The sequence below is a fragment of the Tupaia chinensis genome, unplaced genomic scaffold (genome assembly GCF_000334495.1).
Source record: "Tupaia chinensis unplaced genomic scaffold, TupChi_1.0 Scaffold142961_1, whole genome shotgun sequence".
Taxonomy (NCBI): Eukaryota; Metazoa; Chordata; class Mammalia; order Scandentia; family Tupaiidae; genus Tupaia; species Tupaia belangeri.
Genome location: NW_006202806.1, coordinates 854,924 through 861,132, shown reverse-complemented (window position 1 = coordinate 861,132; position 6,209 = coordinate 854,924). Strand labels below are relative to the sequence as shown.

The 6,209-nt window shown below is 37.2% G+C and overlaps 1 pseudogene; it reads left to right on the top strand.

The window, feature by feature from the left end:
• Positions 1 to 5,378: 5,378 nt before the first annotated feature.
• LOC102485558 (40S ribosomal protein S28 pseudogene) lies at positions 5,379 to 5,588 on the top strand (annotated as a pseudogene).
• The last annotated feature ends 621 nt before the right edge of the window (positions 5,589 to 6,209 follow it).

Genomic DNA, 6,209 nt, shown 5'->3' with positions numbered 1-6,209 from the left:
TTCTGAACTAAGACACAAACTGAATTGTGCAATGTGAAAAAAAATAAAACATAGTAAAATTAAGTTTGTTCAAGGATATATTTCACACCAGTGACAGAATTAAAAAGAAAATTATATAATTAAATAACTTTTAAAATTATAAAATTAAATAACTTTTAAAATCTTTTGAGAGAGACTTTTTGCTATAGGGTGTATGTGCTCACCAGAGAGACAGAGAGGCAGAAAACAAAAATCACCCCCTGGGAGGATGGCCACGGTGCAATCTGTTCTCCTTTATTTTTTTCTTGGGACTTTGGGCAGGCATGCACATGATCCTGGTGTGTTTTAAACTGCCACGTCTGGGACTTGAACCACTTTGGACTATCTAGGAATCAAGTGATGTAATCATTATGCCATCTTCTAGTCCCTAAAATCATTTAATTAAAAAAGATCTACTAACAAATTTGTTGTATAAAGGAAATTCTTTAATAACAAATCTCAAACTCAGTGGGGAAATGAAGGAAGTAAGAATGATTAAGATAAAAATATCCACAATCACCACTTTTTTTAATTTTTTTTTTGAGAGAGAGATTTTTTTTTTTTTTTGCTATAGGGCATGTGTGCTCGCCAGAAAGACAGAGAGACTGAAAGCAAGAAACCAACCCCTCCGTCCCCAGGGAAGATGGCCACACTGTGATCCCTTCTCCATTCTCCTCTTGGGATCTTGGGCATGCATGCACGCATATGCAACCGGTGTGATTTTAAGCCACCGGGTCCGGGACTCGAACCATGGTCAACTACATGGGAGTCCAGCGACATAGCCATTATGCTAAGTGCTGGCCCCCACAATCACCACTTCTGTTTAACATTGTAAGGGAGGATTTAGATAATACTGTATGCAAAGGACCCTCAGTACCACATGTTATTGGTTCCAGGACCCTTGGGAATAACAAAATCTGCAGGTACTCAAGTACTTTACATAAAAAGCATAGTATTTGCATATAACTCAAGGACATTCTCCCATATACTTTAAATCATCTCTAAATTACTTACACCTAGTACAATGTAAATATTCTATAAGTAGTTATACTGTATTGTTTAGGAAATAATGACAAGGAAAATAGTCTGTATGCGTTCAGTACAGATTTTGATTGATTTTTTTCCCAACCTTTTTGACCTCCTCCCCATTAGTTGAATCAGCAGATGTGGACCCAGCAAATATGATAATCTGACTGAATAAGGAGAAACAAATTAAAACTAGAAGAATTGGAAAGAAATACACAAACTGCAGATTAAAAAGACAGTGAGATATTACTTCACATCTACAAGTATGCTATCAAAAAGACAAAGTGCAGGTCAGTAGGTGGGCGTAGTGGTTGAGGCACTGGACTCCCACATGGCCAACTACTGACCGAGTTCCCAGATCTGGTGGCTTGCTTTCTCTTTCTCTTTGGTATGTACACGTGGTCTATAGCAAATTAAAAATAATAATAATAAATAAAATTAAGTAATTCCTTTTTTAAAAAAAGACAAAAGCAAACAAGTGTTGGCAAGGATGTTGAGAAAAGGGAATCCTTGTACATTGTTGGAATATAAATTAGTATAGCTAGTTTAAAAAAAATGTATAGCGGTTCCTTAAACATCTAAAAATAAAACCATCATAGGATCCAGCATCCCACTTTTGGGTGTATATCCAAAGGAAATTAGATTGGTACCAGCCCCCAAACAATATCTTCTATCCTTTTGTTGAGCATTGCAGCCTAACCTTGGGCTATCAGAGCCTGTTTTCAAGTCTGATACCATCTTGAAGCACCATGGTATTAAATTTATAGTTAACGTTGTTTTGACTTGACTTTCTGCTTCTGGCAACTAAGAATATCCTTTTTATTTATATAAAGTTAAACTGTGAATTAACATTTTTGTCTAGGACTTTCATGTTCCTGGTTTTAGAGGGATGTTAGTGCCATTCAGGGGTGTGCTGCCTACCAAAAGCAACCTGCCTTATATTTTCTTTAATCTTAAAAATTTTGTCAGAAGGCACATGAGCTCATGTCTGGACAGAGACAGAGACACAGAGAGAGAGAGTGAGAAAGCACCTCTCATGGAAAATGGTGACTCCTCAATCCTTTCTCCTCCATCTCTCCCTCCCTTCATGATGTTTGGCACACATGCACAGGTACCCTATGTGTTTTTCAAGCCACCTTAACCACCACACCCCAGGCTGGTCCCTACCTTATATCTTCTACTAGTTGAAGTGAGGTTGTTGAAATGTGGAAATATCTTCATCAGTATTACCAAGTAAAATACTTTCATTTTATTTAATGGTATCATATGGAAGAATGACTAAATAATTATAAAATCACTTTTCTATGAGTAACATCTTAAATGGATGCCAAAAGCATTGATATGTTAGTATTCTTTTTTTTTTAAATTATGCCTAATTCTTAAATCTTGGTATAAAGCTCATGAATGTAATGTTTTCACTTACTTCATTTTCTGATTATTGCATTTCATCCTCAGACCAGCGGAAATTTTAACACAAGGTTTCATTCTAATAATAACCACATAAACCTGTTTGAAAGGTAATGTGATTTTTATTCTAATTGTTTTGTCACTACAGATGACAGTCTAAAGGGAGTTTTGAACTTGTTCTTCCTAAAACATATGTATAGATATATACAAATTTGAATATCTCTAAGTACACATATAAAGGCACTTCCAACATGAAAAGTGGAATTAAGATACAAGTTTATTTTAGTGCAAAATAAATTTTATAATACACATTTCATGGACTTTTGGGAAAAAACCTTATATATATGCCATATATAAATATTTATTATCTTGTAACTGATAAAATGGAGAAGTTTCAATACTGATACAATTATTCTAATAAGAAATTGTGTTATTTTTTTTTTCTTTTGGAGAGGTTTTCGCTATAGGGTGCGAAAGACAGAGAGAGACAGAGAGATAGAAAGCAAGAAATCACCCCCCAGGAGGGATGGTCATGCCGCTATCCCTTCTCCTCCATTCTCCTCTTGGGATCTTGGGCACACACGCACACATGCCCGGCGTGAGTTTAAGCTGCTGGGTCCAGGACTTGAACCGCAGCCGACTACATGGGAGTCCAGTGACATAGCCATTATGCTAACTGCTGGTCCCAAGAAATTGTGTTACATTGAAGCGCCACTTGTGCTTATTACTCTCCCAAGGACACATTCGATCTCATTGTTGATTGTCTAGGCTGTGACTTCTCACAGCAAAAAATTCGTATGTTAGAATTTCTATATTCACTGTATCCACAGCATATTTTAAAATATGTTGATAAGTTAAACAAATCCCAAACCATATTTTCCCTAAGTAAATTTAGTGATATTGTACCATAAGAATAAACGACACAAGAAATCTTAGCTTGATTGATTAGATCTTGGTCGATATAACTCATGAGTATTAGTTACCACTCAATTGTTTCAATAAAGATTCTATAAACTATTGTTTATGAGTTTTAGAAGCATAAAACATATCCCTAAAAGAGATACAGCTCATTGATATACATGCTTCAATTGTGTTTCATGATTGTATGACTTTCTAGGTGACTGGAAAGGGCAATTTGATGGGACCAGCAGTTGGCGTAATGGCTATGTCACTGGACTCCCATGTAGTCAACTGCGGTTTGAGTCTCGGACCTGGTGGCTTAAACTCATGCCGGGCACATGTGAGTGTGCACCCAAGATCCTGAGAGGAGAATGGAGGAGAAGGCATTGCAGCACCAGGCATGGGGTTTACATTCTGCAATGATTTTTTAAAGCTTCTCATAACCTGGGCTGGATGATTATGCAGCTCAAAAAAAAAAAAAAAAAAAAAAAAAAACAAAAAAAAAAAAAAAAAAAAAAGTAGAGGGTATTTGAATCATGTACATATTTGGATGTTAAGTCAGCTTCAGTATTTTGTTCAAAGAAAAAAAAAGTTCTGTGGTATATATTTGTAGTGTCAATGATAAATGATTTTCCATATGAACCACATCTGTTGGGAGAATGCATTAGTGGTGGAACACTAATAAATCAGCTATCCTTTGGAATGTAATTTGTTCTTTGTTATATTTATAGAAGAATGATGTCCATATTAAGGAAACTGATAATTCCAGAATACTCCAATGGTATTTGTCAGGCCATATGTGGCATGCTGGGTTCAGCTCTGGATGCCACATTTAGGAGCCTCTTTGAAAGACTAGATTATGTTCAAAGGCAGCTGAGTGGGAGGTTGAAATGATGACATAAGTGGAATTAGTGAAAATTTTGAAAATGTTTAGCTTGGAGATCAGAACACATGGAATGCTTATGAATGTTGTCTTTTAAAATTGGAAAGGTCACCAGTCATTTGGTACATAGTCCTTGAGCAAATATCCCCCATCTGACTTAACATCTGACATCAGGTATCGAATGTGTGCTACTGAAGGGAACAACAATGAATATGAAGGGGATGCTCTTTTAAAGAAATACACTAATTATAATCCATGGCATAATTGTTTAACTATAAACAAAAAATTAGCCCTGAGTGGTTCTATTAAATTTACAGATATTTTTAAACATGAATTGTTTTTTTCTGGAATTTTTCCATTTAGTATTTTCTGACCACAGTTGGCTGCTGGTAACCGAAACGATAGAAAGCAGAGATTTTATACTGAGCTAAGTCTTGATAAGATTTCGGTGACATCCTCCTCTCTTGCTCCACACTTGCTTTCAGTCAAAGACCTGACTTACTGTTTTAGTGAGCATAGAAGATAATTTCCAGAAACTTCCACATGAGTATCTATGTCTGCGCTCACATACCCTGCTTTCCTTCTGGTCACTATGAATTGACTGTCCTGGGAAAGGTGAACCTTTCTGCTTGTGCACTCTAGCTAATATCTTTGTTCTACTCAAGGTTTTTTGATAAAGTAATCCTTCACCTTTCCTTTATCATAAACTTATTTATTGAGATTAAAAACTCTTGGGGAGGAGCAAGTGTGATAGAGGACGAAATCAAGAGTTCTTTTTTGAAATGGCCTGTGAAATGACTGCCCAATCAAGTGGATATGTTGAACTACTCAAGTGGATATGTTGAACTGCTAGATACATAAAGGAGTCTGGTATACCAGGGAGGACTCAAGCCCAGGGAGGTAATTTTGGAATTCGAAAATTTTTCTTCTGGTTTTCAGAGCCAGAAGATACGACTGGATAGATACAGAAAACCAGAAGGTCACTTTTTGGATCTTGTATACCTCATAGAGAAGCCAACAAAGAAGAGTGAGTGGGAATAACACATGAGGCAGGGAAAGTACAGTGTAATAAAGGACAGGAAAAGGAATTGTTTTAAAAAGGAAAGCGTAGTCTCTGCTTGACAGCCGCCACTGCGCCACCATCATGGACATGAGTTCCGTATAGCCCATCAAGCTGGCTAGGGTCACCGAAGTGCTGGGCAGGACTGGCTTTCAGGGACAGTGTACGTAGGTGTGTGTGGAATTCATGGACGACACCAGCCGCTCCATTATCCATCATATGAAGGCCCCATGAGCGAGGACAACGTACTTAACTCTCTTTGAGTCCAAAAGAGGGGCTCAGAAGCTGTGCTGAGTATGCTGGGTCCTGGATGTCTAGGATGACAGATTGGCCCATGCGGATGGTCTGCGAAGTTGAATAAAGTATTTTTATTGTATGTAAAAATTAAAAATTAAAAAAAGAAGGAAGGTGTAGTCAACAAAGCTACTACTGAGAAATATATTAAAAAGAAGAGAAATGCTAATGCTGGATTTAACAATGAGAGAGTCATCTTTTTTTGACAGTTGAATCACTCAGGAGTAGTAGGGGAAGAAAGTGCAAAATTTTTCCAGAAATATTTTCTTTGAAGAAGAAAATAGAAGTTGGGCGGTACATGAAGGGTGATGTCTGTTGTTAAGGAAATGCCAGGGAATGCGTTTGGAAAAGCTGTGGAGTCCCCAAAGCAATGAAAAAGTTATACATGATATTAAGATGATGAACATAGATGACATTGTTAAAGGTAGACCTAAAAGGGCTAAAAAACAGTGAAGAAAAATAAATATCACATCTAAATCGAGCTGGCTCTGTGGCACAGCGGGAATACACTGCTCAAGAAGTTCCGGATCCCACATGGCAACTGTGGTTTGAATCCCTGGCCAGTCAGCCTGAAGTGCATCTGGCACAAGTACAGGTGCCCAAAATTTGATGGTCTGGAGG